This window comes from Taudactylus pleione, unplaced genomic scaffold, assembly GCF_031769625.1.
Source record: "Taudactylus pleione unplaced genomic scaffold, aTauple2 ptg000016l, whole genome shotgun sequence".
Classification (NCBI taxonomy): Eukaryota; Metazoa; Chordata; class Amphibia; order Anura; family Myobatrachidae; genus Taudactylus; species Taudactylus pleione.
In genome coordinates this window covers 16,725,103-16,749,897 of record NW_028284418.1, presented here as the reverse complement: position 1 = coordinate 16,749,897, position 24,795 = coordinate 16,725,103, and the positions used below count along the sequence as shown (strand labels likewise).

At 33.0% G+C, this 24,795-nt stretch overlaps 9 non-coding genes across 9 annotated transcripts; all 9 read left to right on the top strand.

Moving 5' to 3' along the window:
• The first annotated feature begins 1,805 nt into the window (after nucleotides 1–1,805).
• On the top strand, nucleotides 1,806–1,887 carry TRNAL-UAG (transfer RNA leucine (anticodon UAG)). Its single transcript has one exon. It is a non-coding gene; the product is annotated as a tRNA-Leu (tRNA).
• A 3,380-nt stretch (nucleotides 1,888–5,267) lies between these two features.
• Nucleotides 5,268–5,349, top strand: TRNAL-UAG (transfer RNA leucine (anticodon UAG)). Its single transcript has one exon. It is a non-coding gene; the product is annotated as a tRNA-Leu (tRNA).
• A 1,649-nt stretch (nucleotides 5,350–6,998) lies between these two features.
• TRNAL-UAG (transfer RNA leucine (anticodon UAG)) lies at nucleotides 6,999–7,080 on the top strand. Its single transcript has one exon. It is a non-coding gene; the product is annotated as a tRNA-Leu (tRNA).
• Nucleotides 7,081–8,731: 1,651 nt separating this feature from the next.
• TRNAL-UAG (transfer RNA leucine (anticodon UAG)) lies at nucleotides 8,732–8,813 on the top strand. The gene has a single exon. It is a non-coding gene; the product is annotated as a tRNA-Leu (tRNA).
• A 1,649-nt stretch (nucleotides 8,814–10,462) lies between these two features.
• TRNAL-UAG (transfer RNA leucine (anticodon UAG)) lies at nucleotides 10,463–10,544 on the top strand. The gene has a single exon. It is a non-coding gene; the product is annotated as a tRNA-Leu (tRNA).
• Nucleotides 10,545–15,656: 5,112 nt separating this feature from the next.
• Nucleotides 15,657–15,738, top strand: TRNAL-UAG (transfer RNA leucine (anticodon UAG)). The gene has a single exon. It is a non-coding gene; the product is annotated as a tRNA-Leu (tRNA).
• A 1,649-nt stretch (nucleotides 15,739–17,387) lies between these two features.
• TRNAL-UAG (transfer RNA leucine (anticodon UAG)) lies at nucleotides 17,388–17,469 on the top strand. Its single transcript has one exon. It is a non-coding gene; the product is annotated as a tRNA-Leu (tRNA).
• Nucleotides 17,470–20,849: 3,380 nt separating this feature from the next.
• TRNAL-UAG (transfer RNA leucine (anticodon UAG)) lies at nucleotides 20,850–20,931 on the top strand. The gene has a single exon. It is a non-coding gene; the product is annotated as a tRNA-Leu (tRNA).
• Nucleotides 20,932–22,581: 1,650 nt separating this feature from the next.
• Nucleotides 22,582–22,663, top strand: TRNAL-UAG (transfer RNA leucine (anticodon UAG)). The gene has a single exon. It is a non-coding gene; the product is annotated as a tRNA-Leu (tRNA).
• The last annotated feature ends 2,132 nt before the right edge of the window (nucleotides 22,664–24,795 follow it).

Here is a 24,795-nt window from a genome sequence, read left to right as displayed (position 1 = left end):
AAAATTAAACATTTATTTTGCAGCAATCTTAATTACATGAAAGATCTGTGAGATAAGAACTCCACGTGTGCCAGTGGTAGCATGGCCGAGCGGTCTAAGGCGCTAGATTAGGCTCCAGTCTCTTCGGAGGCGTGGGTTCAAATCCCACTGCTGCCAATCTTATTTTCCAAAGAATTGATTTTTGATCAGATATTAACCAACTGAAAAAGGTTGGTGATAGTACCCTGCATTAGCCACCAAGTTCCCAACAGTTCATCATAGTTGCAACAGTCTATTCAAACCTTTAAAATAATGATATCTGCTAACAATAAAGATATTCAAATTTTAATTTTGCTTGAAGTAATTATGTGCCCTATCAGAACTAATATTTTATTACTTCATGCATCTCAATTTCTTTTGTTATTTCAATGAAAATAAACAAAATGCAATTCTATAAAAAATCTGAATTTCTCATCGGATTTATGTTTAATAATGAACTTTCTTTTAACTTTTGCTGACATCTTTTCAATTAATACTTTAAAACAAAAAAACCCTTTTATTTTGATGTTCTAGATCTGTGAGCTACCCTAACAACATGCACATGTGGTAGCATGGCCGAGCAGTCTAAGGCGCTGGATTAAGGCTCCAGTCTCTTTGGAGGTGTGGGTGCAAATCTCACTACTGCCATCTTTATTATACAAAGAGTAGGGCAGTTATTGATGGCAAAGTGATTCTTTTTTTCCATTAAATAGGATATTACCCAACTGAAGTTGGTTGGTGGAAGATTCCTATAGCTACTCAACAGTTCATCATTGTTACAAGAGACTTCCCAAACGTTTTAAAAATGTTATCTGCTAAGAGTAAAGATGAGCCAAAATTAAGTTGGCATGAAGTAATTAGAAGTAATATCATAACTAATATTTATTTACTGAGTGGTCTTATCATACAATTAGAGATGGAAATGTTGGCAACGTGACTCATTGGTATAAATTGATGGATTTATATTCCGATTTCTCTATCTTTAATATTTTTCTGGATTTTAATCTCACAGCTGTCTATCTTAGGCATTTGAATAGTACTTCAAAGTTATTTGGATACATCAGTTGCACTAAATGAAGGAAATCTGAAGACAAATATAATCATTACTTGTTAAATGTACCTGGCTTCTTTTACATTTTATCTCTGCTTTTCCTGACTTTGGGTAAAGTTTTGAATGACATTCCAGATATGAGAGTTAAAATATTTTAAAGTGTACAGCAGGTTGTAGGATGACAGAGCTATTCAAGCTGCTGGAATCAAATCCCACTGCTGCCATATTTATTCTCCAAGGAGAAGATCCAGTGATATATATCAAAGTGTATTCCTAAAGTAGATAAGGTATAAAAGAAGCTAAATTTGGTTGGTGGAAGCACACCATAAGCTGTCACATGCACTAGCTCAAAAGAAGTTATCATGGTTTTAATAGTTTTCTCAAACCTTTTTTAGAACTATCTAAATTGTATTGTTGCTCTCAAAAAGTGGCTTTGAATATCTCTGCGATCTACATTATGCATCTAGCAAGCATCTCAATTTTTGAATATGTCAGTTAAAACAAACAAAAATTAACTGAGAAAATTAAAAAATCAGTTCTCATCAATATTACCAAGTAAAACAAGGATGTTTTACCTTTCATTGAATTATTGTATTAGCGTATTGTTTATCATTTCATAGACTTTTAACATGACACTTCTTTCCAAGTGTGGCTTTAAAACAAAATTAAACATTTAATTTGCAGCAATCTTAATTAAATGAAAGATCTGTGAGATAAGAACTTCATGTGTGCCAGAGGTAGCATGGCCGAGTGGTCTAAGGTGCTGGATGTAGGCTCCAGTCTCTTCGGAGGTGTGGGTTCAAATCCCACTGCTGCCAATCTTATTTTCCAAAGAATTGAATTTTGATCAGATATTAACCAACGGAAAAAGGTTGGTGATAGTACCCTGCATTAGCCACCAAGTTCCCAACAGTTCATCATAGTTGCAACAGTCTTCTCAAACCTTTAAAATAATGATATCTGCTAACAATAAAGATATTCAAATTTTAATTTTGCATGAAGTAATTATGTGCCCTATCAGAACTAATATTTTATTACTTCATGCATCTCAATTTCTTTTGTTATTTCAATGAAAATAAACAAAATGCAATTCAATAAAAAATCTGAATTTCTCATCGGATTTATGTTTAATAATGAACTTTCTTTTAACCTTTGCTGACATCTTTTCAATTAATACTTTAAAACAAAAAAACCCTTTAATTTTGATGTTCTAGATCTGTGAGCTACCCTAACAACATGCACATGTGGTAGCATGGCCGAGCAGTCTATAGCGCTGGATTAAGGCTCCAGTCTCTTTGGAGGCGTGGGTGCAAATCTCACTACTGCCATCTTTATTATACAAAGAGTAGGGCAGTTATTGATGGCAAAGTGATTCTTTTTTTCCATTAGATAGGATATTACCCAGCTGAAGTTGGTTGGTGGAAGATTCCTATAGCTACTCAACAGTTCATCATTGTTACAAGAGACTTCCCAAACGTTTTAAAAATGTTATCTGCTAAGAGTAAAGATGAGCCAAAATTAAGTTGGCATGAATTAATTAGAAGTAATATCATAACTAATATTTATTTACTGAGTTGTCTTATCATACAATTAGAGATGGAAATGTTGGCAACGTGACTCATTGGTATAAATTGATGGATTTATATTCCGATTTCTCTATCTTTCCTATCTCTCTGGATTTTAATCTCACAGCTGTCTATTTTAGGCATTTGAATAATACTTAAAAGTTATTTGGATACATCAGTTGCACTAAATGAAGGAAAATTGAAGACAAATATAATCATTACTTGTTATATGTACCTGGCTTCTTTTGCATTTTATCTCAGCTTTTCCTGACTTTGGGTAAAGTTTTGAATGACATTCCAGATATGAGAGCTAAAATATTTTAAAGTGTTAAGCGGGTTGTAGGATGACAGAGCTATTCAAGCTGCTGGAATCAAATCCCACTGCTGCCATATTTATTCTCCAAGGAGAAGATCCAGTGATATATATCAAAGTGCTTTCCTAAAGTAGATAAGGTATAAAAGAAGCTAAATTTGGTTAGTGGAAGCACACCATAAGCTGTCACATGCAGTAGCTCAAAACAAGTTATCATGGTTTTAATAGTTTTCTCAAACCTTTTTTAGAACTATCTAAAATGTATTGTTGCTCTCAAAAAGTGGCATTGAATATCTCTGCGATCTACATTATGCATCTAGCAAGCATCTCAATTTTTTAATATGTCAGTTAAAACAAACAAAAAGTAACTGAGAAAATTAAAAAATCAGTTCTCATCAATATTACCAAGTAAAACATGGATGTTTTTACCTTTCATTGAAATCTTGTATTAGCGAATTGTTTTTCATTTCATAGACTTTTAACATGAAACTTCTTTCCAAGTGTCGCTTTAAAACAAAATTAAACATTTATTTTGCAGCAATCTTAATTACATGAAAGATCTGTGAGATAAGAACTCCATGTGTGCCAGTGGTAGCATGGCCGAGCGGTCTAAGGCGCTAGATTAGGCTCCAGTCTCTTCGGAGGCGTGGGTTCAAATCCCACTGCTGCCAATCGTATTTTCCAAAGAATTGATTTTTGATCAGATATTAACCAACTGAAAAAGGTTGGTGATAGTACCCAGCATTAGCCACCAAGTTCCCAACAGTTCATCATAGTTGCAACAGTCTATTCAAACCTTTAAAATAATGATATCTGCTAACAATAAAGATATTCAAATTTTAATTTTGCTTGAAGTAATTATGTGCCCTATCAGAACTAATATTTTATTACTTCATGCATCTCAATTTCTTTTGTTATTTCAATGAAAATAAACAAAATGCAATTCTATAAAAAATCTGAATTTCTCATCGGATTTATGTTTAATAATGAACTTTCTTTTAACTTTTGCTGACATCTTTTCAATTAATACTTTAAAACAAAAAAACCCTTTTATTTTGATGTTCTAGATCTGTGAGCTACCCTAACAACATGCACATGTGGTAGCATGGCCGAGCAGTCTAAGGCGCTGGATTAAGGCTCCAGTCTCTTTGGAGGTGTGGGTGCAAATCTCACTACTGCCATCTTTATTATACAAAGAGTAGGGCAGTTATTGATGGCAAAGTGATTCTTTTTTTCCATTAAATAGGATATTACCCAACTGAAGTTGGTTGGTGGAAGATTCCTATAGCTACTCAACAGTTCATCATTGTTACAAGAGACTTCCCAAACGTTTTAAAAATGTTATCTGCTAAGAGTAAAGATGAGCCAAAATTAAGTTGGCATGAAGTAATTAGAAGTAATATCATAACTAATATTTATTTACTGAGTGGTCTTATCATACAATTAGAGATGGAAATGTTGGCAACGTGACTCATTGGTATAAATTGATGGATTTATATTCCGATTTCTCTATCTTTAATATTTTTCTGGATTTTAATCTCACAGCTGTCTATCTTAGGCATTTGAATAGTACTTCAAAGTTATTTGGATACATCAGTTGCACTAAATGAAGGAAATCTGAAGACAAATATAATCATTACTTGTTAAATGTACCTGGCTTCTTTTACATTTTATCTCTGCTTTTCCTGACTTTGGGTAAAGTTTTGAATGACATTCCAGATATGAGAGTTAAAATATTTTAAAGTGTACAGCAGGTTGTAGGATGACAGAGCTATTCAAGCTGCTGGAATCAAATCCCACTGCTGCCATATTTATTCTCCAAGGAGAAGATCCAGTGATATATATCAAAGTGTATTCCTAAAGTAGATAAGGTATAAAAGAAGCTAAATTTGGTTGGTGGAAGCACACCATAAGCTGTCACATGCACTAGCTCAAAAGAAGTTATCATGGTTTTAATAGTTTTCTCAAACCTTTTTTAGAACTATCTAAATTGTATTGTTGCTCTCAAAAAGTGGCTTTGAATATCTCTGCGATCTACATTATGCATCTAGCAAGCATCTCAATTTTTGAATATGTCAGTTAAAACAAACAAAAATTAACTGAGAAAATTAAAAAATCAGTTCTCATCAATATTACCAAGTAAAACAAGGATGTTTTACCTTTCATTGAATTATTGTATTAGCGTATTGTTTATCATTTCATAGACTTTTAACATGACACTTCTTTCCAAGTGTGGCTTTAAAACAAAATTAAACATTTAATTTGCAGCAATCTTAATTAAATGAAAGATCTGTGAGATAAGAACTCCATGTGTGCCAGTGGTAGCATGGCCGAGCGGTCTAAGGTGCTGGATGTAGGCTCCAGTCTCTTCGGAGGTGTGGGTTCAAATCCCACTGCTAACAATCTTATTTTCCAAAGAATTGAATTTTGATCAGATATTAACCAACGGAAAAAGGTTGGTGATAGTACCCTGCATTAGCCACCAAGTTCCCAACAGTTCATCATAGTTGCAACAGTCTTCTCAAACCTTTAAAATAATGATATCTGCTAACAATAAAGATATTCAAATTTTAATTTTGCATGAAGTAATTATGTGCCCTATCAGAACTAATATTTTATTACTTCATGCATCTCAATTTCTTTTGTTATTTCAATGAAAATAAACAAAATGCAATTCTATAAAAAATCTGAATTTCTCATCGGATTTATGTTTAATAATGAACTTTCTTTTAACTTTTGCTGACATCTTTTCAATTAATACTTTAAAACAAAAAAACCCTTTTATTTTGATGTTCTAGATCTGTGAGCTACCCTAACAACATGCACATGTGGTAGCATGGCCGAGCAGTCTAAGGCGCTGGATTAAGGCTCCAGTCTCTTTGGAGGTGTGGGTGCAAATCTCACTACTGCCATCTTTATTATACAAAGAGTAGGGCAGTTATTGATGGCAAAGTGATTCTTTTTTTCCATTAAATAGGATATTACCCAACTGAAGTTGGTTGGTGGAAGATTCCTATAGCTACTCAACAGTTCATCATTGTTACAAGAGACTTCCCAAACGTTTTAAAAATGTTATCTGCTAAGAGTAAAGATGAGCCAAAATTAAGTTGGCATGAAGTAATTAGAAGTAATATCATAACTAATATTTATTTACTGAGTGGTCTTATCATACAATTAGAGATGGAAATGTTGGCAACGTGACTCATTGGTATAAATTGATGGATTTATATTCCGATTTCTCTATCTTTAATATTTTTCTGGATTTTAATCTCACAGCTGTCTATCTTAGGCATTTGAATAGTACTTCAAAGTTATTTGGATACATCAGTTGCACTAAATGAAGGAAATCTGAAGACAAATATAATCATTACTTGTTAAATGTACCTGGCTTCTTTTACATTTTATCTCTGCTTTTCCTGACTTTGGGTAAAGTTTTGAATGACATTCCAGATATGAGAGTTAAAATATTTTAAAGTGTACAGCAGGTTGTAGGATGACAGAGCTATTCAAGCTGCTGGAATCAAATCCCACTGCTGCCATATTTATTCTCCAAGGAGAAGATCCAGTGATATATATCAAAGTGTATTCCTAAAGTAGATAAGGTATAAAAGAAGCTAAATTTGGTTGGTGGAAGCACACCATAAGCTGTCACATGCACTAGCTCAAAAGAAGTTATCATGGTTTTAATAGTTTTCTCAAACCTTTTTTAGAACTATCTAAATTGTATTGTTGCTCTCAAAAAGTGGCTTTGAATATCTCTGCGATCTACATTATGCATCTAGCAAGCATCTCAATTTTTGAATATGTCAGTTAAAACAAACAAAAATTAACTGAGAAAATTAAAAAATCAGTTCTCATCAATATTACCAAGTAAAACAAGGATGTTTTACCTTTCATTGAATTATTGTATTAGCGTATTGTTTATCATTTCATAGACTTTTAACATGACACTTCTTTCCAAGTGTGGCTTTAAAACAAAATTAAACATTTAATTTGCAGCAATCTTAATTAAATGAAAGATCTGTGAGATAAGAACTCCATGTGTGCCAGTGGTAGCATGGCCGAGCGGTCTAAGGTGCTGGATGTAGGCTCCAGTCTCTTCGGAGGTGTGGGTTCAAATCCCACTGCTAACAATCTTATTTTCCAAAGAATTGAATTTTGATCAGATATTAACCAACGGAAAAAGGTTGGTGATAGTACCCTGCATTAGCCACCAAGTTCCCAACAGTTCATCATAGTTGCAACAGTCTTCTCAAACCTTTAAAATAATGATATCTGCTAACAATAAAGATATTCAAATTTTAATTTTGCATGAAGTAATTATGTGCCCTATCAGAACTAATATTTTATTACTTCATGCATCTCAATTTCTTTTGTTATTTCAATGAAAATAAACAAAATGCAATTCTATAAAAAATCTGAATTTCTCATCGGATTTATGTTTAATAATGAACTTTCTTTTAACTTTTGCTGACATCTTTTCAATTAATACTTTAAAACAAAAAAACCCTTTTATTTTGATGTTCTAGATCTGTGAGCTACCCTAACAACATGCACATGTGGTAGCATGGCCGAGCAGTCTAAGGCGCTGGATTAAGGCTCCAGTCTCTTTGGAGGTGTGGGTGCAAATCTCACTACTGCCATCTTTATTATACAAAGAGTAGGGCAGTTATTGATGGCATAGTGATTCTTTTTTTCCATTAAATAGGATATTACCCAACTGAAGTTGGTTGGTGGAAGATTCCTACAGCTACTCAACAGTTCATCATTGTTACAAGAGACTTCCCAAACGTTTTAAAAATGTTATCTGCTAAGAGTAAAGATGAGCCAAAATTAAGTTGGCATGAATTAATTAGAAGTAATATCATAACTAATATTTATTTACTGAGTGGTCTTATCATACAATTAGAGATGGAAATGTTGGCAACGTGACTCATTGGTATAAATTGATGGATTTATATTCCGATTTCTCTATCTTTCCTATCTCTCTGGATTTTAATCTCACAGCTGTCTATTTTAGGCATTTGAATAATACTTAAAAGTTATTTGGATACATCAGTTGCACTAAATGAAGGAAAATTGAAGACAAATATAATCATTACTTGTTAAATGTACCTGGCTTCTTTTACATTTTATCTCAGCTTTTCCTGACTTTGGGTAAAGTTTTGAATGACATTCCAGATATGAGAGCTAAAATATTTTAAAGTGTTAAGCGGGTTGTAGGATGACAGAGCTATTCAAGCTGCTGGAATCAAATCCCACTGCTGCCATATTTATTCTCCAAGGAGAAGATCCAGTGATATATATCAAAGTGCTTTCCTAAAGTAGATAAGGTATAAAAGAAGCTAAATTTGGTTAGTGGAAGCACACCATAAGCTGTCACATGCAGTAGCTCAAAACAAGTTATCATGGTTTTAATAGTTTTCTCAAACCTTTTTTAGAACTATCTAAAATGTATTGTTGCTCTCAAAAAGTGGCTTTGAATATCTCTGCGATCTACATTATGCATCTAGCAAGCATCTCAATTTTTGAATATGTCAGTTAAAACAAACAAAAAGTAACTGAGAAAATTAAAAAATCAGTTCTCATCAATATTACCAAGTAAAAACATGGATGTTTTTACCTTTCATTGAAATCTTGTATTAGCGAATTGTTTTTCATTTCATAGACTTTTAACATGAAACTTCTTTCCAAGTGTTGCTTTAAAACAAAATTAAACATTTAATTTGCAGCAATCTTAATTACATGAAAGATCTGTGAGATAAGAACTCCACGTGTGCCAGTGGTAGCATGGCCGAGCGGTCTAAGGCGCTAGATTTAGGCTCCAGTCTCTTCGGAGGCGTGGGTTCAAATCCCACTGCTGCCAATCTTGTTTTCCAAATAATTGATTTTTGATCAGATATTAACCAACTGAAAAAGGTTGGTGATAGTACCCTGCATTAGCCACCAAGTTCCCAACAGTTCATCATAGTTGCAACAGTCTATTCAAACCTTTAAAATAATGATATCTGCTAACAATAAAAATATTCAAATTTTAATTTTGCATGAAGTAATTATGTGCCCTATCAGAACTAATATTTTATTACTTCATGCATCTCAATTTCTTTTGTTATTTCAATGAAAATAAACAAAATGCAATTCTATAAAAAATCTGAATTTCTCATCGGATTTATGTTTAATAATGAACTTTCTTTTAACTTTTGCTGACATCTTTTCAATTAATACTTTAAAACAAAAAAACCCTTTTATTTTGATGTTCTAGATCTGTGAGCTACCCTAACAACATGCACATGTGGTAGCATGGCCGAGCAGTCTAAGGCGCTGGATTAAGGCTCCAGTCTCTTTGGAGGTGTGGGTGCAAATCTCACTACTGCCATCTTTATTATACAAAGAGTAGGGCAGTTATTGATGGCAAAGTGATTCTTTTTTTCCATTAAATAGGATATTACCCAACTGAAGTTGGTTGGTGGAAGATTCCTATAGCTACTCAACAGTTCATCATTGTTACAAGAGACTTCCCAAACGTTTTAAAAATGTTATCTGCTAAGAGTAAAGATGAGCCAAAATTAAGTTGGCATGAAGTAATTAGAAGTAATATCATAACTAATATTTATTTACTGAGTGGTCTTATCATACAATTAGAGATGGAAATGTTGGCAACGTGACTCATTGGTATAAATTGATGGATTTATATTCCGATTTCTCTATCTTTAATATGTTTCTGGATTTTAATCTCACAGCTGTCTATCTTAGGCATTTGAATAGTACTTCAAAGTTATTTGGATACATCAGTTGCACTAAATGAAGGAAATCTGAAGACAAATATAATCATTACTTGTTAAATGTACCTGGCTTCTTTTACATTTTATCTCTGCTTTTCCTGACTTTGGGTAAAGTTTTGAATGACATTCCAGATATGAGAGTTAAAATATTTTAAAGTGTACAGCAGGTTGTAGGATGACAGAGCTATTCAAGCTGCTGGAATCAAATCCCACTGCTGCCATATTTATTCTCCAAGGAGAAGATCCAGTGATATATATCAAAGTGTATTCCTAAAGTAGATAAGGTATAAAAGAAGCTAAATTTGGTTGGTGGAAGCACACCATAAGCTGTCACATGCAGTAGCTCAAAAGAAGTTATCATGGTTTTAATAGTTTTCTCAAACCTTTTTTAGAACTATCTAAATTGTATTGTTGCTCTCAAAAAGTGGCTTTGAATATCTCTGCGATCTACATTATGCATCTAGCAAGCATCTCAATTTTTGAATATGTCAGTTAAAACAAACAAAAATTAACTGAGAAAATTAAAAAATCAGTTCTCATCAATATTACCAAGTAAAACAAGGATGTTTTACCTTTCATTGAATTATTGTATTAGCGTATTGTTTATCATTTCATAGACTTTTAACATGACACTTCTTTCCAAGTGTGGCTTTAAAACAAAATTAAACATTTAATTTGCAGCAATCTTAATTAAATGAAAGATCTGTGAGATAAGAACTTCATGTGTGCCAGAGGTAGCATGGCCGAGTGGTCTAAGGTGCTGGATGTAGGCTCCAGTCTCTTCGGAGGTGTGGGTTCAAATCCCACTGCTGCCAATCTTATTTTCCAAAGAATTGAATTTTGATCAGATATTAACCAACGGAAAAAGGTTGGTGATAGTACCCTGCATTAGCCACCAAGTTCCCAACAGTTCATCATAGTTGCAACAGTCTTCTCAAACCTTTAAAATAATGATATCTGCTAACAATAAAGATATTCAAATTTTAATTTTGCATGAAGTAATTATGTGCCCTATCAGAACTAATATTTTATTACTTCATGCATCTCAATTTCTTTTGTTATTTCAATGAAAATAAACAAAATGCAATTCAATAAAAAATCTGAATTTCTCATCGGATTTATGTTTAATAATGAACTTTCTTTTAACCTTTGCTGACATCTTTTCAATTAATACTTTAAAACAAAAAAACCCTTTAATTTTGATGTTCTAGATCTGTGAGCTACCCTAACAACATGCACATGTGGTAGCATGGCCGAGCAGTCTATAGCGCTGGATTAAGGCTCCAGTCTCTTTGGAGGCGTGGGTGCAAATCTCACTACTGCCATCTTTATTATACAAAGAGTAGGGCAGTTATTGATGGCAAAGTGATTCTTTTTTTCCATTAGATAGGATATTACCCAGCTGAAGTTGGTTGGTGGAAGATTCCTATAGCTACTCAACAGTTCATCATTGTTACAAGAGACTTCCCAAACGTTTTAAAAATGTTATCTGCTAAGAGTAAAGATGAGCCAAAATTAAGTTGGCATGAATTAATTAGAAGTAATATCTTAACTAATATTTATTTACTGAGTTGTCTTATCATACAATTAGAGATGGAAATGTTGGCAACGTGACTCATTGGTATAAATTGATGGATTTATATTCCGATTTCTCTATCTTTCCTATCTCTCTGGATTTTAATCTCACAGCTGTCTATTTTAGGCATTTGAATAATACTTAAAAGTTATTTGGATACATCAGTTGCACTAAATGAAGGAAAATTGAAGACAAATATAATCATTACTTGTTAAATGTACCTGGCTTCTTTTGCATTTTATCTCAGCTTTTCCTGACTTTGGGTAAAGTTTTGAATGACATTCCAGATATGAGAGCTAAAATATTTTAAAGTGTTAAGCGGGTTGTAGGATGACAGAGCTATTCAAGCTGCTGGAATCAAATCCCACTGCTGCCATATTTATTCTCCAAGGAGAAGATCCAGTGATATATATCAAAGTGCTTTCCTAAAGTAGATAAGGTATAAAAGAAGCTAAATTTGGTTAGTGGAAGCACACCATAAGCTGTCACATGCAGTAGCTCAAAACAAGTTATCATGGTTTTAATAGTTTTCTCAAACCTTTTTTAGAACTATCTAAAATGTATTGTTGCTCTCAAAAAGTGGCTTTGAATATCTCTGCGATCTACATTATGCATCTAGCAAGCATCTCAATTTTTGAATATGTCAGTTAAAACAAACAAAAAGTAACTGAGAAAATTAAAAAATCAGTTCTCATCAATATTACCAAGTAAAACATGGATGTTTTTACCTTTCATTGAAATCTTGTATTAGCGAATTGTTTTTCATTTCATAGACTTTTAACATGAAACTTCTTTCCAAGTGTCACTTTAAAACAAAATTAAACATTTATTTTGCAGCAATCTTAATTACATGAAAGATCTGTGAGATAAGAACTCCATGTGTGCCAGTGGTAGCATGGCCGAGCGGTCTAAGGCGCTAGATTAGGCTCCAGTCTCTTCGGAGGCGTGGGTTCAAATCCCACTGCTGCCAATCTTATTTTCCAAAGAATTGATTTTTGATCAGATATTAACCAACTGAAAAAGGTTGGTGATAGTACCCAGCATTAGCCACCAAGTTCCCAACAGTTCATCATAGTTGCAACAGTCTATTCAAACCTTTAAAATAATGATATCTGCTAACAATAAAGATATTCAAATTTTAATTTTGCTTGAAGTAATTATGTGCCCTATCAGAACTAATATTTTATTACTTCATGCATCTCAATTTCTTTTGTTATTTCAATGAAAATAAACAAAATGCAATTCTATAAAAAATCTGAATTTCTCATCGGATTTATGTTTAATAATGAACTTTCTTTTAACTTTTGCTGACATCTTTTCAATTAATACTTTAAAACAAAAAAACCCTTTTATTTTGATGTTCTAGATCTGTGAGCTACCCTAACAACATGCACATGTGGTAGCATGGCCGAGCAGTCTAAGGCGCTGGATTAAGGCTCCAGTCTCTTTGGAGGTGTGGGTGCAAATCTCACTACTGCCATCTTTATTATACAAAGAGTAGGGCAGTTATTGATGGCAAAGTGATTCTTTTTTTCCATTAAATAGGATATTACCCAACTGAAGTTGGTTGGTGGAAGATTCCTATAGCTACTCAACAGTTCATCATTGTTACAAGAGACTTCCCAAACGTTTTAAAAATGTTATCTGCTAAGAGTAAAGATGAGCCAAAATTAAGTTGGCATGAAGTAATTAGAAGTAATATCATAACTAATATTTATTTACTGAGTGGTCTTATCATACAATTAGAGATGGAAATGTTGGCAACGTGACTCATTGGTATAAATTGATGGATTTATATTCCGATTTCTCTATCTTTAATATTTTTCTGGATTTTAATCTCACAGCTGTCTATCTTAGGCATTTGAATAGTACTTCAAAGTTATTTGGATACATCAGTTGCACTAAATGAAGGAAATCTGAAGACAAATATAATCATTACTTGTTAAATGTACCTGGCTTCTTTTACATTTTATCTCTGCTTTTCCTGACTTTGGGTAAAGTTTTGAATGACATTCCAGATATGAGAGTTAAAATATTTTAAAGTGTACAGCAGGTTGTAGGATGACAGAGCTATTCAAGCTGCTGGAATCAAATCCCACTGCTGCCATATTTATTCTCCAAGGAGAAGATCCAGTGATATATATCAAAGTGTATTCCTAAAGTAGATAAGGTATAAAAGAAGCTAAATTTGGTTGGTGGAAGCACACCATAAGCTGTCACATGCAGTAGCTCAAAAGAAGTTATCATGGTTTTAATAGTTTTCTCAAACCTTTTTTAGAACTATCTAAATTGTATTGTTGCTCTCAAAAAGTGGCTTTGAATATCTCTGCGATCTACATTATGCATCTAGCAAGCATCTCAATTTTTGAATATGTCAGTTAAAACAAACAAAAATTAACTGAGAAAATTAAAAAATCAGTTCTCATCAATATTACCAAGTAAAACAAGGATGTTTTACCTTTCATTGAATTATTGTATTAGCGTATTGTTTATCATTTCATAGACTTTTAACATGACACTTCTTTCCAAGTGTGGCTTTAAAACAAAATTAAACATTTAATTTGCAGCAATCTTAATTAAATGAAAGATCTGTGAGATAAGAACTCCATGTGTGCCAGTGGTAGCATGGCCGAGCGGTCTAAGGTGCTGGATGTAGGCTCCAGTCTCTTCGGAGGTGTGGGTTCAAATCCCACTGCTGACAATCTTATTTTCCAAAGAATTGAATTTTGATCAGATATTAACCAACGGAAAAAGGTTGGTGATAGTACCCTGCATTAGCCACCAAGTTCCCAACAGTTCATCATAGTTGCAACAGTCTTCTCAAACCTTTAAAATAATGATATCTGCTAACAATAAAGATATTCAAATTTTAATTTTGCATGAAGTAATTATGTGCCCTATCAGAACTAATATTTTATTACTTCATGCATCTCAATTTCTTTTGTTATTTCAATGAAAATAAACAAAATGCAATTCTATAAAAAATCTGAATTTCTCATCGGATTTATGTTTAATAATGAACTTTCTTTTAACTTTTGCTGACATCTTTTCAATTAATACTTTAAAACAAAAAAACCCTTTTATTTTGATGTTCTAGATCTGTGAGCTACCCTAACAACATGCACATGTGGTAGCATGGCCGAGCAGTCTAAGGCGCTGGATTAAGGCTCCAGTCTCTTTGGAGGTGTGGGTGCAAATCTCACTACTGCCATCTTTATTATACAAAGAGTAGGGCAGTTATTGATGGCAAAGTGATTCTTTTTTTCCATTAAATAGGATATTACCCAACTGAAGTTGGTTGGTGGAAGATTCCTACAGCTACTCAACAGTTCATCATTGTTACAAGAGACTTCCCAAACGTTTTAAAAATGTTATCTGCTAAGAGTAAAGATGAGCCAAAATTAAGTTGGCATGAATTAATTAGAAGTAATATCATAACTAATATTTATTTACTGAGTGGTCTTATCATACAATTAGAGATGGAAATGTTGGCAACGTGACTCATTGGTATAAATTGATGGATTTATATTCCGATTTCTCTATCTTTCCTATCTCTCTGGATTTTAATCTCACAGCTGTCTATTTTAGGCATTTGAATAATACTTAAAAGTTATTTGGATACATCAGTTGCACTAAATGAAGGAAAATTGAAGACAAATATAATCATTACTTGTTAAATGTACCTGGCATCTTTTACATTTTATCTCAGCTTTTCCTGACTTTGGGTAAAGTTTTGAATGACATTCCAGATATGAGAGCTAAAATATTTTAAAGTGTTAAGCGGGTTGTAGGATGACAGAGCTATTCAAGCTGCTGGAATCAAATCCCACTGCTGCCATATTTATTCTCCAAGGAGAAGATCCAGTGATATATATCAAAGTGCTTTCCTAAAGTAGATAAGGTATAAAAGAAGCTAAATTTGGTTAGTGGAAGCACACCATAAGCTGTCACATGCAGTAGCTCAAAACAAGTTATCATGGTTTTAATAGTTTTCTCAAACCTTTTTTAGAACTATCTAAAATGTATTGTTGCTCTCAAAAAGTGGCTTTGAATATCTCTGTGATCTACATTATGCATCTAGCAAGCATCTCAATTTTTGAATATGTCAGTTAAAACAAACAAAAAGTAACTGAGAAAATTAAAAAATCAGTTCTCATCAATATTACCAAGTAAAACATGGATGTTTTTACCTTTCATTGAAATCTTGTAATAGCGAATTGTTTTTCATTTCATAGACTTTTAACATGAAACTTCTTTCCAAGTGTTGCTTTAAAACAAAATTAAACATTTAATTTGCAGCAATCTTAATTACATGAAAGATCTGTGAGATAAGAACTCCACGTGTGCCAGTGGTAGCATGGCCGAGCGGTCTAAGGCGCTAGATTTAGGCTCCAGTCTCTTCGGAGGCGTGGGTTCAAATCCCACTGCTGCCAATCTTGTTTTCCAAATAATTGATTTTTGTTCAGATATTAACCAACTGAAAAAGGTTGGTGATAGTACCCTGCATTAGCCACCAAGTTCCCAACAGTTCATCATAGTTGCAACAGTCTATTCAAACCTTTAAAATAATGATATCTGCTAACAATAAAAATATTCAAATTTTAATTTTGCATGAAGTAATTATGTGCCCTATCAGAACTAATATTTTATTACTTCATGCATCTCAATTTCTTTTGTTATTTCAATGAAAATAAACAAAATGCAATTCTATAAAAAATCTGAATTTCTCATCGGATTTATGTTTAATAATGAACTTTCTTTTAACTTTTGCTGACATCTTTTCAATTAATACTTTAAAACAAAAAAACCCTTTTATTTTGATGTTCTAGATCTGTGAGCTACCCTAACAACATGCACATGTGGTAGCATGGCCGAGCAGTCTAAGGCGCTGGATTAAGGCTCCAGTCTCTTTGGAGGTGTGGGTGCAAATCTCACTACTGCCATCTTTATTATACAAAGAGTAGGGCAGTTATTGATGGCAAAGTGATTCTTTTTTTCCATTAAATAGGATATTACCCAACTGAAGTTGGTTGGTGGAAGATTCCTATAGCTACTCAACAGTTCATCATTGTTACAAGAGACTTCCCAAACGTTTTAAAAATGTTATCTGCTAAGAGTAAAGATGAGCCAAAATTAAGTTGGCATGAAGTAATTAGAAGTAATATCATAACTAATATTTATTTACTGAGTGGTCTTATCATACAATTAGAGATGGAAATGTTGGCAACGTGACTCATTGGTATAAATTGATGGATTTATATTCCGATTTCTCTATCTTTAATATTTTTCTGGATTTTAATCTCACAGCTGTCTATCTTAGGCATTTGAATAGTACTTCAAAGTTATTTGGATACATCAGTTGCACTAAATGAAGGAAATCTGAAGACAAATATAATCATTACTTGTTAAATGTACCTGGCTTCTTTTACATTTTATCTCTGCTTTTCCTGACTTTGGGTAAAGTTTTGAATGACATTCCAGATATGAGAGTTAAAATATTTTAAAGTGTACAGCAGGTTGTAGGATGACAGAGCTATTCAAGCTGCTGGAATCAAATCCCACTGCTGCCATATTTATTCTCCAAGGAGAAGATCCAGTGATATATATCAAAGTGTATTCCTAAAGTAGATAAGGTATAAAAGAAGCTAAATTTGGTTGGTGGAAGCACACCATAAGCTGTCACATGCACTAGCTCAAAAGAAGTTATCATGGTTTTAATAGTTTTCTCAAACCTTTTTTAGAACTATCTAAATTGTATTGTTGCTCTCAAAAAGTGGCTTTGAATATCTCTGCGATCTACATTATGCATCTAGCAAGCATCTCAATTTTTGAATATGTCAGTTAAAACAAACAAAAATTAACTGAGAAAATTAAATAATCAGTTCTCATCAATATTACCAAGTAAAACAAGGATGTTTTACCTTTCATTGAATTATTGTATTAGCGTATTGTTTATCATTTCATAGACTTTTAACATGACACTTCTTTCCAAGTGTGGCTTTAAAACAAAATTAAACATTTAATTTGCAGCAATCTTAATTAAATGAAATATCTGTGAGATAAGAACTTCATGTGTGCCAGAGGTAGCATGGCCGAGTGGTCTAAGGTGCTGGATGTAGGCTCCAGTCTCTTCGGAGGTGTGGGTTCAAATCCCACTGCTGCCAATCTTATTTTCCAAAGAATTGAATTTTGATCAGATATTAACCAACGGAAAAAGGTTGGTGATAGTACCCTGCATTAGCCACCAAGTTCCCAACAGTTCATCATAGTTGCAACAGTCTTCTCAAACCTTTAAAATAATGATATCTGCTAACAATAAAGATATTCAAATTTTAATTTTGCATGAAGTAATTATGTGCCCTATCAGAACTAATATTTTATTACTTCATGCATCTCAATTTCTTTTGTTATTTCAATGAAAATAAACAAAATGCAATTCAATAAAAAATCTGAATTTCTCATCGGATTTATGTTTAATAATGAACTTTCTTTTAACCTTTGCTGACATCTTTTCAATTAATACTTTAAAACAAAAAAACCCTTTAATTTTGATGTTCTAGATCTGTGAGCTACCCTAACAACATGCACATGTGGTAGCATGGCCGAGCAGTCTATAGCGCTGGATTAAGGCTCCAGTCTCTTTGGAGGCGTGGGTGCAAATCTCACTACTGCCATCTTTATTATACAAAGAGTAGGGCAGTTATTGATGGCAAAGTGATTCTTTTTTTCCATTAGATAGGATATTACCCAGCTGAAGTTGGTTGGTGGAAGATTCCTATAGCTACTCAACAGTTCATCATTGTTACAAGAGACTTCCCAAACGTTTTAAAAATGTTATCTGCTAAGAGTAAAGATGAGCCAAAATTAAGTTGGCATGAATTAATTAGAAGTAATATCATAACTAATATTTATTTACTGAGTTGTCTTATCATACAATTAGAGATGGAAATGTTGGCAACGTGACTCATTGGTATAAATTGATGGATTTATATTCCGATTTCTCTATCTTTCCTATCTCTCTGGATTTTAATCTCACAGCTGTCTATTTTAGGCATTTGAATAATACTTAAAAGTTATTTGGATACATCAGTTGCACTAAATGAAGGAAAATTGAAGACAAATATAATCATTACTTGTTAAATGTACCTGGCTTCTTTTGCATTTTATCTCAGCTTTTCCTGACTTTGGGTAAAGTTTTGAATGACATTCCAGATATGAGAGCTAAAATATTTTAAAGTGTTAAGCGGGTTGTAGGATGACAGAGCTATTCAAGCTGCTGGAATCAAATCCCACTGCTGCCATATTTATTCTCCAAGGAGAAGATCCAGTGATATATATCAAAGTGCTTTCCTAAAGTAGATAAGGTATAAAAGAAGCTAAATTTGGTTAGTGGAAGCACACCATAAGCTGTCACATGCAGTAGCTCAAAACAAGTTATCATGGTTTTAATAGTTTTCTCAAACCTTTTTTAGAACTATCTAAAATGTATTGTTGCTCTCAAAAAGTGGCTTTGAATATCTCTGCGATCTACATTATGCATCTAGCAAGCATCTCAATTTTTGAATATGTCAGTTAAAACAAACAAAAAGTAACTGAGAAAATTAAAAAATCAGTTCTCATCAATATTACCAAGTAAAACATGGATGTTTTTACCTTTCATTGAAATCTTGTATTAGCGAATTGTTTTTCATTTCATAGACTTTTAACATGAAACTTCTTTCCAAGTGTCGCTTTAAAACAAAATTAAACATTTATTTTGCAGCAATCTTAATTACATGAAAGATCTGTGAGATAAGAACTCCATGTGTGCCAGTGGTAGCATGGCCGAGCGGTCTAAGGCGCTAGATTAGGCTCCAGTCTCTTCGGAGGCGTGGGTTCAAATCCCACTGCTGCCAATCTTATTTTCCAAAGAATTGATTTTTGATCAGATATTAACCAACTGAAAAAGGTTGGTGATAGTACCCAGCATTAGCCACCAAGTTCCCAACAGTTCATCATAGTTGCAACAGTCTATTCAAACCTTTAAAATAATGATATCTGCTAACAATAAAGATATTCAAATTTTAATTTTGCTTGAAGTAATTATGTGCCCTATCAGAACTAATATTTTATTACTTCATGCATCTCAATTTCTTTTGTTATTTCAATGAAAATAAACAAAATGCAATTCTATAAAAAATCTGAATTTCTCATCGGATTTATGTTTAATAATGAACTTTCTTTTAACTTTTGCTGACATCTTTTCAATTATTACTTTAAAACAAAAAAACCCTTTTATTTTGATGTTCTAGATCTGTGAGCTACCCTAACAACATGCACATGTGGTAGCATGGCCGAGCAGTCTAAGGCGCTGGATTAAGGCTCCAGTCTCTTTGGAGGTGTGGGTGCAAATCTCACTACTGCCATCTTTATTATACAAAGAGTAGGGCAGTTATTGATGGCAAAGTGATTCTTTTTTTCCATTAAATAGGATATTACCCAACTGAAGTTGGTTGGTGGAAGATTCCTATAGCTACTCAACAGTTCATCATTGTTACAAGAGACTTCCCAAACGTTTTAAAAATGTTATCTGCTAAGAGTAAAGATGAGCCAAAATTAAGTTGGCATGAAGTAATTAGAAGTAATATCATAACTAATATTTATTTACTGAGTGGTCTTATCATACAATTAGAGATGGAAATGTTGGCAACGTGACTCATTGGTATAAATTGATGGATTTATATTCCGATTTCTCTATCTTTAATATTTTTCTGGATTTTAATCTCACAGCTGTCTATCTTAGGCATTTGAATAGTACTTCAAAGTTATTTGGATACATCAGTTGCACTAAATGAAGGAAATCTGAAGACAAATATAATCATTACTTGTTAAATGTACCTGGCTTCTTTTACATTTTATCTCTGCTTTTCCTGACTTTGGGTAAAGTTTTGAATGACATTCCAGATATGAGAGTTAAAATATTTTAAAGTGTACAGCAGGTTGTAGGATGACAGAGCTATTCAAGCTGCTGGAATCAAATCCCACTGCTGCCATATTTATTCTCCAAGGAGAAGATCCAGTGATATATATCAAAGTGTATTCCTAAAGTAGATAAGGTATAAAAGAAGCTAAATTTGGTTGGTGGAAGCACACCATAAGCTGTCACATGCAGTAGCTCAAAAGAAGTTATCATGGTTTTAATAGTTTTCTCAAACCTTTTTTAGAACTATCTAAATTGTATTGTTGCTCTCAAAAAGTGGCTTTGAATATCTCTGCGATCTACATTATGCATCTAGCAAGCATCTCAATTTTTGAATATGTCAGTTAAAACAAACAAAAATTAACTGAGAAAATTAAAAAATCAGTTCTCATCAATATTACCAAGTAAAACAAGGATGTTTTACCTTTCATTGAATTATTGTATTAGCGTATTGTTTATCATTTCATAGACTTTTAACATGACACTTCTTTCCAAGTGTGGCTTTAAAACAAAATTAAACATTTAATTTGCAGCAATCTTAATTAAATGAAAGATCTGTGAGATAAGAACTCCATGTGTGCCAGTGGTAGCATGGCCGAGCGGTCTAAGGTGCTGGATGTAGGCTCCAGTCTCTTCGGAGGTGTGGGTTCAAATCCCACTGCTAACAATCTTATTTTCCAAAGAATTGAATTTTGATCAGATATTAACCAACGGAAAAAGGTTGGTGATAGTACCCTGCATTAGCCACCAAGTTCCCAACAGTTCATCATAGTTGCAACAGTCTTCTCAAACCTTTAAAATAATGATATCTGCTAACAATAAAGATATTCAAATTTTAATTTTGCATGAAGTAATTATGTGCCCTATCAGAACTAATATTTTATTACTTCATGCATCTCAATTTCTTTTGTTATTTCAATGAAAATAAACAAAATGCAATTCTATAAAAAATCTGAATTTCTCATCGGATTTATGTTTAATAATGAACTTTCTTTTAACTTTTGCTGACATCTTTTCAATTAATACTTTAAAACAAAAAAACCCTTTTATTTTGATGTTCTAGATCTGTGAGCTACCCTAACAACATGCACATGTGGTAGCAGGGCCGAGCAGTCTAAGGCGCTGGATTAAGGCTCCAGTCTCTTTGGAGGTGTGGGTGCAAATCTCACTACTGCCATCTTTATTATACAAAGAGTAGGGCAGTTATTGATGGCAAAGTGATTCTTTTTTTCCATTAAATAGGATATTACCCAACTGAAGTTGGTTGGTGGAAGATTCCTACAGCTACTCAACAGTTCATCATTGTTACAAGAGACTTCCCAAACGTTTTAAAAATGTTATCTGCTAAGAGTAAAGATGAGCCAAAATTAAGTTGGCATGAATTAATTAGAAGTAATATCATAACTAATATTTATTTACTGAGTGGTCTTATCATACAATTAGAGATGGAAATGTTGGCAACGTGACTCATTGGTATAAATTGATGGATTTATATTCCGATTTCTCTATCTTTCCTATCTCTCTGGATTTTAATCTCACAGCTGTCTATTTTAGGCATTTGAATAATACTTAAAAGTTATTTGGATACATCAGTTGCACTAAATGAAGGAAAATTGAAGACAAATATAATCATTACTTGTTAAATGTACCTGGCTTCTTTTACATTTTATCTCAGCTTTTCCTGACTTTGGGTAAAGTTTTGAATGACATTCCAGATATGAGAGCTAAAATATTTTAAAGTGTTAAGCGGGTTGTAGGATGACAGAGCTATTCAAGCTGCTGGAATCAAATCCAACTGCTGCCATATTTATTCTCCAAGGAGAAGATCCAGTGATATATATCAAAGTGCTTTCCTAAAGTAGATAAGGTATAAAAGAAGCTAAATTTGGTTAGTGGAAGCACACCATAAGCTGTCATATGCAGTAGCTCAAAACAAGTTATCATGGTTTTAATAGTTTTCTCAAACCTTTTTTAGAACTATCTAAAATGTATTGTTGCTCTCAAAAAGTGGCTTTGAATATCTCTGCGATCTACATTATGCATCTAGCAAGCATCTCAATTTTTGAATATGTCAGTTAAAACAAACAAAAAGTAACTGAGAAAATTAAAAAATCAGTTCTCATCAATATTACCAAGTAAAACATGGATGTTTTTACCTTTCATTGAAATCTTGTATTAGCGAATTGTTTTTCATTTCATAGACTTTTAACATGAAACTTCTTTCCAAGTGTTGCTTTAAAACAAAATTAAACATTTAATTTGCAGCAATCTTAATTACATGAAAGATCTGTGAGATAAGAACTCCACGTGTGCCAGTGGTAGCATGGCCGAGCGGTCTAAGGCGCTAGATTTAGGCTCCAGTCTCTTCGGAGGCGTGGGTTCAAATCCCACTGCTGCCAATCTTGTTTTCCAAATAATTGATTTTTGATCAGATATTAACCAACTGAAAAAGGTTGGTGATAGTACCCTGCATTAGCCACCAAGTTCCCAACAGTTCATCATAGTTGCAACAGTCTTCTCAAACCTTTAAAATAATGATATCTGCTAACAATAAAGATATTCAAATTTTAATTTTGCATGAAGTAATTATGTGCCCTATCAGAACTAATATTTTATTACTTCATGCATCTCAATTTCTTTTGTTATTTCAATGAAAATAAACAAAATGCAATTCAATAAAAAATCTGAATTTCTCATCGGATTTATGTTTAATAATGAACTTTCTTTTAACCTTTGCTGACATCTTTTCAATTAATACTTTAAAACAAAAAAACCCTTTAATTTTGATGTTCTAGATCTGTGAGCTACCCTAACAACATGCACATGTGGTAGCATGGCCGAGCAGTCTATAGCGCTGGATTAAGGCTCCAGTCTCTTTGGAGGCGTGGGTGCAAATCTCACTACTGCCATCTTTATTATACAAAGAGTAGGGCAGTTATTGATGGCAAAGTGATTCTTTTTTTCCATTAGATAGGATATTACCCAGCTGAAGTTGGTTGGTGGAAGATTCCTATAGCTACTCAACAGTTCATCATTGTTACAAGAGACTTCCCAAACGTTTTAAAAATGTTATCTGCTAAGAGTAAAGATGAGCCAAAATTAAGTTGGCATGAATTAATTAGAAGTAATATCATAACTAATATTTATTTACTGAGTTGTCTTATCATACAATTAGAGATGGAAATGTTGGCAACGTGACTCATTGGTATAAATTGATGGATTTATATTCCGATTTCTCTATCTTTCCTATCTCTCTGGATTTTAATCTCACAGCTGTCTATTTTAGGCATTTGAATAATACTTAAAAGTTATTTGGATACATCAGTTGCACTAAATGAAGGAAAATTGAAGACAAATATAATCATTACTTGTTAAATGTACCTGGCTTCTTTTGCATTTTATCTCAGCTTTTCCTGACTTTGGGTAAAGTTTTGAATGACATTCCAGATATGAGAGCTAAAATATTTTAAAGTGTTAAGCGGGTTGTAGGATGACAGAGCTTTTCAAGCTGCTGGAATCAAATCCCACTGCTGCCATATTTATTCTCCAAGGAGAAGATCCAGTGATATATATCAAAGTGCTTTCCTAAAGTAGATAAGGTATAAAAGAAGCTAAATTTGGTTAGTGGAAGCACACCATAAGCTGTCACATGCAGTAGCTCAAAACAAGTTATCATGGTTTTAATAGTTTTCTCAAACCTTTTTTAGAACTATCTAAAATGTATTGTTGCTCTCAAAAAGTGGCTTTGAATATCTCTGCGATCTACATTATGCATCTAGCAAGCATCTCAATTTTTGAATATGTCAGTTAAAACAAACAAAAAGTAACTGAGAAAATTAAAAAATCAGTTCTCATCAATATTACCAAGTAAAACATGGATGTTTTTACCTTTCATTGAAATCTTGTATTAGCGAATTGTTTTTCATTTCATAGACTTTTAACATGAAACTTCTTTCCAAGTGTCGCTTTAAAACAAAATTAAACATTTATTTTGCAGCAATCTTAATTACATGAAAGATCTGTGAGATAAGAACTCCATGTGTGCCAGTGGTAGCATGGCCGAGCGGTCTAAGGCGCTAGATTAGGCTCCAGTCTCTTCGGAGGCGTGGGTTCAAATCCCACTGCTGCCAATCTTATTTTCCAAAGAATTGATTTTTGATCAGATATTAACCAACTGAAAAAGGTTGGTGATAGTACCCAGCATTAGCCACCAAGTTCCCAACAGTTCATCATAGTTGCAACAGTCTATTCAAACCTTTAAAATAATGATATCTGCTAACAATAAAGATATTCAAATTTTAATTTTGCTTGAAGTAATTATGTGCCCTATCAGAACTAATATTTTATTACTTCATGCATCTCAATTTCTTTTGTTATTTCAATGAAAATAAACAAAATGCAATTCTATAAAAAATCTGAATTTCTCATCGGATTTATGTTTAATAATGAACTTTCTTTTAACTTTTGCTGACATCTTTTCAATTAATACTTTAAAACAAAAAAACCCTTTTATTTTGATGTTCTAGATCTG